The sequence below is a fragment of the Octopus bimaculoides genome, chromosome 1 (assembly GCF_046866305.1).
Source record: "Octopus bimaculoides isolate indiv1 chromosome 1, ASM4686630v1, whole genome shotgun sequence".
In the NCBI taxonomy this organism is placed as follows: domain Eukaryota; kingdom Metazoa; phylum Mollusca; class Cephalopoda; order Octopoda; family Octopodidae; genus Octopus; species Octopus bimaculoides.
The window spans coordinates 179476073-179490835 of record NC_142928.1 but is presented as its reverse complement, the minus strand read 5'-3'; the positions used below and the strand labels follow the sequence as shown (position 1 = coordinate 179490835).

At 34.7% G+C, this 14763-nt stretch overlaps 1 protein-coding gene across 35 annotated transcripts in view; it reads left to right on the top strand.

Annotated features, from left to right (window-relative positions):
* Positions 1-14763, top strand: part of LOC106871676 (zinc finger MIZ domain-containing protein 1) — a 459684-nt gene that overhangs the window by 397139 nt on the left and 47782 nt on the right. The window lies entirely within an intron of this gene.

Here is a 14763-nt window from a genome sequence, read left to right as displayed (position 1 = left end):
CAATATTATGGATATGTGATTTAATCTTGTTGTTTGTGAGATATACATTTTTATGTTCTTGATGTGAAACTCAAGTACAGATACTACTGTGCTCAAGGCTGTGAACTAAAATGTATTACATAAGTTAGTCTTTGACTCACCATCTTTCATATTTAGTTGATTTAATAATTGGTAAAAGCTAATGGGATTTTACTCAAATACTATGTTTAGATGTTGTTACATTGTTACAGCATGTACAAACTACTTGAAATCTGTTTTTTACACCTTTCTCTATTATCTAAATAAAGATCATGGTATATTTTTAAACCAGTAAAACCATCTGACATTAAAATCTTAATTATATCATGTACACATGTTTATTTTTTAATTTTTATCATAGTTGTTTTTAGTATAAAATAAAAATGGTGTATTTACAAAAATGATCAGAGAAAATTTATTTAGGTTGGACACTACAACATTCACAACGTGATAAAAATATATATAATATATCCTGTAACTTGAGCCAGTGATTGTGGCAGGGAAATTAGAATTAAATGTCCTCTGAATTTTTTTTTTAAACAAAGAAGCTAATTAGCAGCACTATCACTCTGTTATCTAATCACTGATTATACACACACACACACACACACACACGCACACAGATTGTGTGTATATTGTGATCACACACACATTCATACATATAAAACTTCTCAAAATGAAAACAAATGCTAAGTAGAAAATGCCCCATGATTGTTACAACGGAACAAACATTCTAAAATGCATGAATGTTGAAATAAAGGGAGCTGTATGTTCAGCTGGAATCCTTACTTCTACATTTGCAAACTGATTAGTTAGAATAGAGTTATGGCTTTCTTATGGTTCATTCCTGCTTCACTGCATTTCTGATGGCAAAAAAAAAAAGTCTCCAGCATGGTCCAGAACAAATACTGTAAAAGACTTGGTGCAAAGAGCACCTGCTTTTAAAGTTTCCTTGCTAATATTTACATCTTTCGATATTGTATATCAGCAACAAAATACAACAACAAACTTCTGCATCATTTCGGTGTATCAAATTCCCTTTGCAAAAGTATTGATTTACCTGAAGTTGTTGTTGAAGATAGTTGCAAACAAGTACTGTGCAGTAACATCAAATCCAGGCTACATAGTTGCTAAATAAACTAAAGCTTCTTGGTAAACAATAGTACAATGTAGTGGTCTTGAAGTAATTATTGAGATATTACAGTTGTCAACATGGATAAGATACAGTCTGAGTTCATTTAAATTTAATCCACAAAGTATCCTGATTTTGTGTTATAAACAAAAATGAAAACTCATGTGATAAACTTAATGGAGCAGATGAGGAATAGATAAGGATAATGCTAGGTTAATACAAGATGCAATTAAGATAAATTATGTACAGTTAGCTTCTTCATTGATGAGCAAGCATAAAAGCTCTCCTCCTAAATCAGAAACAGCTGAAACACCTGATAAAAACAAGAAACTATTTTTTTTTCTTTTTGTTTTTGTCAATCTTAAGCAATTATTTACAGAATCTGCAAGTCCTTGATACAAATATTTTTTCTAGAATGTAATGCTGTGAGCAATACAATTGTTGTAGATGAATAAATTCTAAAGGCAAGTCATCCAATGTATGTGAATTTAAAATATTTATCCAGTGACAATAGTTGATTTGATGAAATTTTGTATCTGTTACTTTCTAATCCCTGTAGCAATTGGAACAGTTCTTGTTTGGTTTTCTGTTACCAAAGCAGTTTTATGTATTCAGTAAACTTTTAGTTTAAAGGACTCCAAATTTGGAGATTTGGGATTTGACAAACTGGATAATAATAATAATAATAATAATAATAATAATAATAATTACAATGATAATAATAATAATACCAGCCACACCAATAATAATAATGATCAAAAAAGGAACTGAAAATTGCTTGAGATTGATTCCTGGCCTACCATCCCTGCAAGAAGTGCAAAAGATTGTTTTAATTGGTGTGCCGCATGTATTGAGAAGATCATTGTTACTGTGAGAATAATTACCAAATGTGTAAATAATTTTTTTCTACATAACTTTATTCTGCTTGTTTATTTTAATGGCCTATCAATGTATAACAGTGAGTTGCTTCCTTGCTGAATGTTGGGAAGACACTTAGCGAGCAATGGAAACAAAATTGAAAGAAGAAAAACTCATAACAATAAGAATAAAATGCTTAATAAATTTTATTTTTATATATATCATCATCATCATCATCATCGTTTAACGTCCGCTTTCCATGCTAGCATGGGTTGGACGATTTGACTGAGAACTGGTGAAACCGGATGGCAACACCAGGCTCCAGTCTGATTTGGCAGAGTTTCTACAGCTGGATGCCCTTCCTAACGCCAACCACTCAGAGAGTGTAGTGGGTGCTTTTACGTGTCACCCGCACGAAAACGGCCACGCTCGAAATGGTGTCTTTTATGTGCCACCCGCACAAGCCAGTCCAGGGGCACTGGCAACGATCTCGCTCGAAAATCCTACAGGAGCCAGTCAGGCGGTACTGGCAACGGCCACGCTCAAAATGGTGCATCTCATGTGCCACCCGCACAAGAACCAGTCCAGGGGCACTGGCAACGATCTTACTTGGCTTGCCGGGTCTTCTCACGCACAGCCCATTTCCAAAGGTCTCGGTCCGTAGTCATCGCCTCGGTGAGGCCCAATGTACGAAGGTCTTGCCTCACCACCTCAGCCCAGGTCTTCCTGGGCCTACCTCTTCCACGGGTTCCCTCAACTGTTAGGGTGTGGCACTTTTTCACGCAGCTATCCTCCTCCATTCTCACCACATGTCCATACCAGCGCAATCGTCTCTCTTGCACGCCACAACTGATGCTTCTAATGTTCAGCTTTTCTCTCAAGATACTTACACTCTGACGGGTATGTGATTGAATAAACTTACAGGGAAAGACATTCCAGCCATGGCTAGCTAGTATTACAGGGATATCTAGGGGTAGATTATCCTATCTTTATTTTTCTCATTTGGTAGGTTTTGATTTGAAGATTTAGCTGCTATTTGTAGCATGGTGAGCAACTGCATAATGACTCCCTGATTGAGGAGTTAAAAAAAGAAAGGTGGAGATTTGTGGTTATGTATTTGTATATATCAGGGTATGTATGTATGTACACATGGGATCATGAACACTTCATATTGCATTGTTACTGGGCAAAACTCACTTTTGTCTCAGTCTGCTTCTAACTATATTACAGTTAGATTGTGTATATACTTTTCATTTTAATATAGCAAGTTTATATTGCGTAGTAATAAATATTTAACCTTTTTTATATCGGGTTCAAATTTTGGCACAAGGCCAGCAATTTTTTTTTGTGGGGAGAGGGTAAGTCGATTACATTGACCCCACTGCTCAACTAGTACTTATTTTGTTAACACTGCAAAGATGAAATGCAAATCTGAACTCAATGTAAAGGTAGATGAAATGCTGCTAAACATTTTGCTTGGCATGTTAACAATTCTGCTAGCCCACCTCCTTTTAATCATTTTCTGTTTAAAAAAACAAAATTTTTTATTGGCTCCTACATTAACTTCAGTTTAATGAACTTGCAACAGACATATCTTCTACCCCTCTGTAAGTCTTAAATTGAAGATTCACTGTACTTCTAAAGTAGTAAAACAATGAAGGAGGTTGGAGTTTTTTTTATCTATGATCAATATTTTGACAAATCAACATAATTTAAGATGACCTTGTTCAGCATGTAGGAAAAGTAGTAACTCCATTATCTAGAGATAACTGAAGCAGATTCATAGAATACTTAATGGAATTTAAACAGTTTGGATGCACAGGCTTACTTGAATTGTACCTCATGCAAGGCTGAACACTGTTGGTGGAACAAATGATGATAAAACATTGTTTGACATTACTGGCGGATGGTTAGAGTCTGACAAAATACAATTGATGGTGACAACTAAATCACTTTTTCTTTGTATGAAGATTCATCATAAAAAGTAAAAAAAAATCTGAAAGTCAAGAGCTAAGATTGAACTAGTATGAATCACATATTTTCATACTTGAGATAAAGTTTTAATGCATCTTTATTATTAATTGCATGTTATGAATTAGAGTGGCATGAAGTTTTATCATTTTATTTATTTATATATATATATATATATATATGTGTGTGTGTGTGTGTGTGTGTGTAGGCAAAGGCATAGTGGTGTTGTTTAGTATCTTACACAAGTATCTTCTGCCATAGTTTCATGTTATAGAAACATGCTGTAGTTTCTTGTGAGTTGAATTTGGTGGATAGAAACTGTGACAGCCTATTGTGTGTATATCAATGCTTACATATATATAGACCAGTGACAAAGGATGCGTCCCTATATGTGGGAAAAGTTACTTAGTCATTTGATAAGGATCAGTAAATTTGAAGTTAGTATGTGTCAATTATAACTGGCTGAAAACTACTAAGAGTGGTTCTGTCATGACCACTGTGTGTGTGTGCACGCGCGCGTCCCAGTTGCTAAATAGTTCTTTCTTAATAGTGTTTTCAAAATATTTTCAGTCATTCCTTATATTCCAAATCTCAATTATCATTTTCAATTAATATGAATTAGAAAATGAAGCTATACTTTTCTTTATTGATGTCTTCGTATATCTGCAATGTCTTATTTATTAACAGTGGCTAGATAGTAATTTGAGGTGCTGAAGTTTTCACCACCCCCTCTTTTGTCAGTGTGTGTATGTGTGCATGCATGCATGCACATGATGGTGCCTACTATATCTTTGCATTGCTACTGGATTTAGTGAATATAAACTAAATATATTTTGAGACAGCCTCTTATCACTTTTCCAAATGTTCTCAGGTTAATGTTAATTAGGATTATAGTTTACGGTTCATTTGTATCTGCAGTCATGTCACTTCAGTCTGATAAAAATTATTTCACAATATATTATGGATTTGATTAAATTCGAACCTACACCTCTCACTTTATGTTAAGCTAATTTAAATTTTCAAGAATACTTTCCAGAAAACAAAACAAAAAGCAAAAATTATATAAAAGGATAGCATTTTAAAACTACAATATAAAATATGAATCTTACTATATATTTTTTTTTCCTCCCTGAAACCATATATCACTAATAGTTTTTAATAGTTTATCTGATAGGAAGTGTTCATAGCTCTTGAAGGAAGATAGTATGGTATATTACTTATGGTATGGAGAATAAATACAATTATATTATCTTTTGGGTTTATCTTTTACTTGCTTCGGTTGTTTGACTGCAGCCATGCTGGGTTTACAGCCTTGAAGGATTTTAGTTGAATGAATCAACCCCAGTATTTATTTTTTTCAGCCTGCTACTTATTCCCTTTTGCTGAACTGCTAGGTTACAGCGACGTAAACACACCAACAATGGTTGTCAAGCAGTGGTGGGGGACAAACACATACTCACACATAACAGGCTTTTTTTCAGTTTCCATCTATAGTAGGAGACACTTGCCCAAAGTACCATGCAGCGGGACTGAACCTGGCAAACTTCTTACCACACAACCACTCCTGCATTTATGATAAAATAATATTTTGTCAAGGGTGTGTGTGTGTTTACATATGTCCATATTCGTACTGTGTTCCTTTATTGTTAAAATCTAACTTAACCATGGGCAAAATAGAGGTTAACAAAATATGTCCTGGGGTTGTTATGGTAAATGAAAACCTTTGAAGCTATGGGTCAGCATAGCTATTATAGTCTAGTAACTAAAATTAGTAAGAATGAAATAAAAATGGATAAATTGTTTTTCATTTTGGCACAATTTTGTGGAGGTAGGGTTAGCTGATACCATCAGCCCCAATACTTGCAACCCCAGAAGGATAAAAAGACAAAGTTGGGATTAAAATTCAGAAAGAAAAAGATAGAAAAATATTGGATGTTCTAACATATTCATCATTGTTTTTCCTGAGTTAATGACTACAGCCCTACTTTTAAGTATATTAGAGTGTTGTGTTAATGAATACTCTGGTATATACACATATTTTGTTCCGCATTACTTATTGCTGTGACACATATCTGCAGATTCCTCTTCTCTTTGTGTTTTCACATTTTAACATTCTGTTTACATAGAATCTATACCGTATATGAAAAGAAAGAAAATTTACTAGCATGTACATACTAATTTTGCACTGCATTGATTAAATATCAGTTGAAGATATTAATAGGCTTCTATGATTTACTGCTTTTGTTGTTGTTGTTGTTAATGCAACTGCCCAGCATCAAAATGTCCCAATAGTTCTCTTCTCTTCCTATCAACACCAACCTGAGAAGTAATTGTTAGTTTTTATCTCTTTTAATACGACCTAACAATAATTGCTTTGCAAGTTTTCCTTGAATTTACCACCTCACCAAATACCTACAATGTACTATCTGGATGCCCTAAACATATCCTAACATTTTATAGTCAGTTTACATTCAGCTGAAGTATATATGTTGACATTATGTTCTTTCTTTATCTTGGTATAGCTATAGGATATTAATTAGCCTTAAAGATATAGTACTGATAAGTTAGAGACAGAAATTTTACTCAGGGGAATATTTTGCTTGGGAAGTCTTGAGAGAAAGCATCATACCAAAATCTGAACTGTTCTATTCACTCTCCTCTTCCATTTGCTCTTTGTTATTGGTGTTGGTAATATTATCACTGTGGCATTAATATTTATTACATGCAGTGACCTTGTTTAGCTTAAATGGGTTTATAACATTTATCTATTTAGTTAAAATATTGAACAGAATGTTATTATAGTCCATATTATTATTATTATTATTATTATGTCAGGATGTTTTCTGATTTATGGCAACAATGGTTACTTAGAAGAAAAGGTATTAGATGAAGCGGTTGATTATTGTAATGTCCAGTGGTAATAGTTATTGGGAAATTGTTGTAGTTTTAAGTGTTTAACACACATCTTGTTAAAACAGATTCAGTTTTATCAAGGGTGAAAGATTTAAGTTGAGTGTATTATTCATTGAAGTAAAACAGTAAAAATAAAAAGGGTGACTCATTTATTTATTCCTGTTCTGTTTAACCTTTCTCATCATACACCCTTGCTTAATTGGTCAGAAGTTTGAAGAGGGTTAGAATAAGGATGTAGAGAAAGCTTTGGTGGTATTGAAGCCATACATCTATATTATGATTGCTTTTGTTTTAGGTTGCATAGAAATCAACAATTCTTGTAAACACTGTTGAACAACAGGAGTTTATACAAGAACCCGTCTTTCCATTAGGAAAAAGAATAAAGAAGCATCAACACAAATGGAGCCTATCATATATATACATATATATATATATATATATATATAAGCATGTGTATCACACACACACACACACACACACACACACACACACACACACACATCTGTGGCATTATATCTTAGTGTAGATTGTATATGTAGTCATTGTGTAAAACAAGATGTTTTCTCAGTCTACTAATTAACAAGTTGCTTATTTACTTCAAGCTAGGAGATGGCTAGAGAACAAAAAGAAAGAAAGAAAGAAAGAAAGAAAAAAAGATGTGAGAACAATCTATCTCCCTTGAAGGTTACATTACTGATTGACTGATAATTTTACATGCTATTTAAGCCAGGCTGTGCTACAACATTAACTGGGAAGTGTTTAATAAAATAATAAATTAAAAAGCAGATGGAAAATGAAGAAAAAACACAGAAATAAGCATAGTTAGCCTACAATTACTTTATTGATATGGTATTAACTGAGTCACATTACTACCCACTGGAATTAAATTAGCTTCCTATCTGTAAATAATTTTATTTTCTAGCCGGCTGTCTTTTCTCTCTCTTTCTTTCTCTCTCTCTCTCTCTCTCTCTCTCACACACACACAGATGTTTTCTCTGTGAAAGTATATATCTTGAGGGTAAGAAAAGTTTATATTTTTCAGCCAATCAAAAATATTAATATATAATACATTTGTTTTACAACCTTGACAGAGCACAGTCAGTATGTTTCTCTTGTGGTTAAGCAGAGTAGAACTAAAAGAGAGAAAAAAACTGGAGGATCTGCATAGCACACTTTTTACTATTGCTCTTTTTTTGGGATTGTGTTAAATGTAGCTTTTCATCTACACTTCAACTTTCCAATAATTACTGATTGAATTAATTTTAGTTAAACAAGTACTGAACTTAGTTATTTCAGTTGTTAAATGTCCAATGTTCATTGAACATCTAAGATAAGACAGTGACAGTAGTTTGAAATTTTACCTCAGGAGAAAAAACAATTCATTTTATTACTGAACAACTCTACTATGTCAAATTTCTAATTGGGGTTTTTCTTCTATATTGTCATATGACTTTTCATTTTATTACCTGTGTTCAATAACAACAAGAATAGGCTTGCTTTCCATTTATAAAGTGGTATGCATAATCTTCAATACATATTTATTATTAGATATACTTTTAACTGTATTCTTATAGCTTTGCCAATTTAAAAGTAGTTGCTAATGAACAGGTTTCCTCTTAGCTTTTTCCCCTTTTCTCCCCTTCTTTCTCTTCTCTTCAAACTGCATTTTTTTTTTATGACCTCAGCAATTATGTGAAATAGCAGATTAGCAATTTATTTGAAATAGTTGAAGTAAAATTAGGAGTGTTGGTTTCTATTTTAAAACAAATCAATCAATAAGATGAGAAATAAAACCTGAAGTGGGGTGAGTCGGAATAACAACCAGTTTGTTCATAAGAATAAAGAAATCAAGTAGAAAAGGATTATATTCCTTTGAGCCCTTTGACTCAGAATAATTAATTGGTCCAAAGTTGTAGCATGTGATTATCATGAGCCAAGAAGGAACCTCTACAAAGTTACTACTCAACCTTGTAGAAATAGCAGCTGGCTATACCTTGATTCATACTCTTACTACTTTAAAACAGATACAGTAATTCCTTGACTATCGCGAGTGTTATGTCCCACCCCCACCCCCTGCAATAGGTGAAAATCCACGAAGTAGAAACAGTACTGTACTGTATATTTAAAATTTTTTAAATAATTTATATATATTTATTTCATTATAAATGCAAAGCAACACCACAGAGGAATTGACGTAAGCTTAAATAGTAAACCGTGATAGGTGAACCACGATATGGCGAGGGATTGCTGTACTTCAGAAAATGTAATCCTAGGTTTACTATGTCTGTAGAAAGAGACAGGATGGTCAAAGCTCAAGGTTTTTGTTTCATAGGTCTGCTTGAGCATGTCTGAACAACATCTGCAGTGATTACCAAACTGTGTTCTATATAGAGGAAAACGAAAATAGAGCAACTGTCTCGATATGCTTTGAGATAGAAGTCTATCATTTACACTAATTGATAAAGTAATATGTTGCAGTACCCGCCCTGAAGCTGTAATCCCATATTAAAATGTCTGGCATTGCATGAGATGCACCCCTCCACTCCCATCTGTTAGAACTAAACTTGCTCTTATGTGCCAGGAAAACAAGAGTTAAGTTTTTCCTCGACATATAACTGGTTAGAAACTATGACTCATGTTTTCTTGAGAAAGATAATCAGAGCAAGAAAAGTAAATTTATTTTTGGAAAAGATAGTAAAAAAATATATAATATTGTTGGTTAAAAAGAAATTTTCATATCTATCTAGCCTCAATTATCATATAAACAAGTCTATTTTGAAGAATATGATAAATACTGTCTACTGATATTACTGAGAAAGGGAACCCTGGGAAAAACATGATATATTAAAACTCCACCCAAAGAAGAAAGAAAGAATAAATAAATAAATTAAGGATAATCCATATTTTCTAGATAAGTGTTGCAGTCAGAGATAGAAACCAGTGCTCTATTTTTTAGTGACATTTTAAGTCAGTTGAAGAAATGTTGATGTTAATGTGTACATATTTGTTTGGTTATCATATAACACTACATCTTGTTGATACCTGTTAAATGATGCTTTTCATGTCCTGAAAATTGGTTTGTTTATATAAAAAAAATTTTGGAATCACTTTAAAATATTTGGAGAGATATCAATTATGCTTTATTAATATTAGTCCATATCAGTTGATCTGCTTATCCAACGGCATTAGGAAAGAGTTGTAAACAATAACAAAAAAAGGAAAGAATACCAAGAGCAGTGAATTACTTTAGGATAATTTACAAAGATTATGGTTTTGTTTTGGAGGTTTGTTTTGATGATTTTTTTTTTTCATTTCTATCCCTCTATTGTCAGTAAAATAAGCATTTGTAGAAGGCTGAGCTATTGGTTTAAGAGGTTGTGTTGAGTTTGTTATTCTTTGAATGTTTGATTAACTAGCATGCCTCAAATAAATCTGATTGCAGCTATTTAATAACATCAGTTTATAAAATGGCAGTGTTGACAGTAGTAGTGATAATCAGTTTCCTTCTCAAGGGGATTCTGATGATTATTTTCTCTCTTTGTGAAGCCTGGAGATCACTTAGTTTCATAATAAGATTCAACTAAGAATTCATTTGTTTCCTAAAAAAACAACTGTCCTTCTCAGAGTTACCAGCTTTAATTGAATACGAGATACTACTTTCATGTTAGCTTTGATTTTTAAATCATTATTTCTCTTATTTGTCTTTTACATAACTAATTTATTGTTTCATTGGCTTTGATCAACTCTGTTTAGCAGACAAATACAGACAATGAAATGAGACAGGATGTCAGTTTAGGCTGAATTTCATTGTTGAATCAACTTCCAGCCTTGCTATTTCAAGATTTAAGACAAAATATGCAGTCGCTATCCTAAAGAAACTGCTACTTTGTTGAAAGATTTATCCTCTATAACAAGCATGACCACTGATTCCACTGACATTCTTTCACTGTTTCATAAAATATTTTTTTTTAGTGTTGATGATAATAGAAGGTTAAAGATACATTCACATGCACATATTTCAATATGACCTGTGAAGGGACTGAAGAGGGAATTTTAGAAAGCCTTTGACAGGGTCCCCGATTCCTTATCTGGTGGTCAATGAGGAAACTAGGGATAGAAGAATGGTTAGTGAGAGCTGTACAAGCCACGTACAGGGATGCTGTCAGTAAGGTGAGGGTTGGCAATGAGAACTGTGAAAAATTCCAGGTAGGGGTAGAGGTCCACCAAGGATCAGTCCTCAGCCCCCTCTTATCCACCATAGTCCTCCAGGCAATAACAGAAGAATTCAAGACAGGATGCCCCTGGGAGCTTCTCTATGCAGATGACCTTGCTCTAATAGCTGAGTCACTATCAGAACTAGAAGAGAAGCTTCAGGTGTGGAAGCAAGGATTAGAATCAAAGGGCCTTAGAGTCAACCTAGCAAAAACCAAAGTCTTAATAAGTAGGAAGGCAAACAAACCACAAATCCCTTTAGGTAGATTGCCCTGCTCGATCTGTAGAAAAGGTATAGGTAGAAACTCCATAAGATGTACCCAGTGTAAGCAATTGACACATAAGAGGTGCAGCAATATCAAAGTAAGGCTAACTGGGAAGATAGTTTTTGTGTGTTGCAAATGCTCAGGAGCAATAAACACTGAAAATGTGCAGAGAACAGCTTCCGTCACATTTCAGGAGAAAATTAGAAGTAGTTGATAGCTTCTGTTACCTATGTGACTAAGTCATTCATGGAAGTGGATGCTCTGAAAGTGTAGCTGCTAGAATAAGAATAGCCTGGGCAAAGTTCAGAGAGCTCCTACTTCTGCTGGTGACAAAGGACCTCTCACTTAGGATGAAAGGTAGACTGTATGACGGATGTGTGCGAATAGCCATGTTACATGGCAGATGACTGCTGAGGACATGCGTAAGCTTGCAAGGAATGAAGCCAGTATGCTCTGCTGGATGTGTAATGTCAGTGTGCATACACAACAGAGTGTAAGCGCCTTGAGAGAAAAGTTGGACATAAGAAGCATCAGATGTGGTGTGCAAGAGAGACGACTGCACTGGTACGGTCATGTGTTGCGAGTGGATGAGGACAGCTATGTGAAAATGTGTCGCACCCTAGCAGTTGAGGGAACTTGTGGAAGAGGTAGACCGAGGAAGACCTGGGATGAGGTGGTGAAGTACGACCTTCGTACATTGGGCCTCACTGTTGCAATGACAAGTGACTGAGACCTTTAGAGGTATGCTGTGATTGAGAAGACCCAGCAAGCCAAGTGAGCTTATGCCAGTGCTGCATAACCAGCCCATTTAAGAGTACCCTTCAATCATTGAATAATAAACTATGCTTGCGAAGACCTGTTGAGGCAAGTGAAGTTGTTGTCGTGGCCGATGACAGTACTGCTTGATTGGCACCTGTGCCAGTGGAACGTTAAAAGCACCATTCGAGCATGATTGTTGCCAGGGCCGCTGACTGGTGCCCGTGCCGGTGGCACGTAAAAGGCACCATTTGAGTGTGATCATTGCCAGCACCACCTGACTGGCTCCTGTGTCGGTGGCACGTAAAAAACACCATTCAAGGGTGGTCGTTGCCAGTGCTGTCAGACTGGCTCCTGTGCAGGTGGCATGTAAAAAGCACCATTTGAGCATGGTCGATACCCGTACCGCCTGACTGGCCCTCATGCTGGTGGCACGTAAAAGCACCCACTACACTCTTGGAGTGGTTAGCATTAGGAAGGGCATCCAGCTGTAGAAACTTTGCCAGATCAGATTGGAGCCTGGTGCAGCCATCTGGCTCACCAACCCTCAGTCAAACCACCCAACCCATGCCAGCATGGAAAGCAGACGTTAAACGACAACAATGATGATGATAAATTCATTGAGCGGAAATTAAAAATTAATTAGCTTGTTCTTGTAAAGGAATTGAACTGTTGATGCTATAAAAAAAGAAAATTCTTAAGTTGGTATGCTGACTTAATAGCATAAAATGAAGAAATTGACTCTACAATGAATGTTAAATTATTAAATTTTTCAATTATTCCCATGAGAGAAACAAAAAACTAAAGTAATTTATCCATGCAAAACTCAAACCTACTTTTCTGTTTTTGGAAACAATAATGTTTTCATTTTTAAATACACACTGTATTTCATGGGTGAAACTGACTGTTATACATTTACTTTTGAAAACTGGATTCTTTTATCTCATTATTTACACTCAGTCATTTATTCAAACTAGCAGGATCTGAAAATTCCAAGTCTTAGAAATGTTCTCATTTTCATTTTGATGCATAACGTTTATAGATTTTCGTAACATGGTTTCAGTATGTTATTCTGATTAAGCCTTTGGTTTTGCTCTGTAGTTAAGGTTGTTAATATCATAAGAAATTGAACTTATCACAAGTATTAGATTGTTGGATAAATTTGTTTGGTCCTCCCCATCCCCATTTATTTTAATCCTTATTTTTCATCAACAATTTTAACAAATCAGTCAATAATATATCTCTTTCATTGTTCACGGCTTCTTCTCAACATTACCCTGGTTTGTCAATGCCTTAATGGTAATCACCGGGTCTTGACTTGATGACTTCAATTAGCCGTATTTTCTACAAAAAAAAAAAAAAAAAAAATCACCTGAAAGCACTATATTAGGTAAACATGGAGAGTGTAGTAGATCTTCCCATCTGAGCTCTTGAATAGGAATTTTGGTTAAACTAGCAACGTTGGGAGTGAGCATTGTCATATTGAAGAAGCATACTATATTACTGGCTGGATCATTTGAACTAAGTGCATTTTCAGAACATAAAGCTCTGCATTGATTGTAGTTTTCAAACATTTTGTAGTGGATTAGTCCTTCTCAGTCCCACCAAACACACAGACCTTGGTTTTGCATGGATATAACTCTGGCTTGAGTTAAGATGTTGATTGCTTTTTGTGGTTGAACCATTCTTTTCTTTGCTTCATATTGACATTAAGATACCATTTTACATTGCTGGTGACAATGCAGTGAAGAAATGCTTGTTTCTGTTCATGAGTAACCTTATATTGAGTGGAAAACTTGCAGCAATAGAGGAGTGCTGGAGTTTGTTTCTTTTGTCCAGAGCATGTGGCACCCATGCACCAAGTTTTTGGACCTTACCCATCAAGTAAAAGTGACAGGTGACGGTATCATGAGAGCATCCCATCCACTGGATCAATTCCCCTGAGGACTTGTTTGCATACAGTCAATCCTCATTGAACTGAACAGGTCAACCAGAACGTGGAGAACTTGTGAGGTCAAATTTCCCTTCCTTGAAGCATAAAAATCATTTCTGTGCAGTTCTTTGAGTAATAATGCTTTTTCTGCACATAGCACAAATTTCTAGAGTGGCTTTCATAGTTTTGTAACTTTGATTGAAAGCAAAGAGAAATTGGTGTTGAAAATGTTAATTTTTTCTTACTTGGCACTCTTCTGTCATATGCCTAAAAAGAGGTAAACTTTATTTAAATTTCAAAAACAATAAGCAAAAGTTATACAGGAAGAACAGAATTAAAAAAAAAAAAGAAAAAGAAACCACAAAACACTGATACAAAGTATTTTTTGTTAAATAATAGAAGTTATTATATATGGAACAGTGGCATAGTGAATACAAGTTTTGATTAAGTGTCAGATGTTAAGTGTTTTAGTTTTACCTGGTGGATGTGAGTTCAATTCATAGGTTAGTGATTCGATATATACTCTGGTTCAAGCAGAATATATAAGTGACATCACCAGTTTAAGTGTAGCTAATATGAAAATATTCCTGGCACGGACAATGGGACGTGGACTGTCATCTACTCTGTGTTTGAATAAAGGGTTTAGTTCAAAATTATGAACATATTGCTGAGCATGGCAAGCATTAGAAGATGGCTAGAGCATA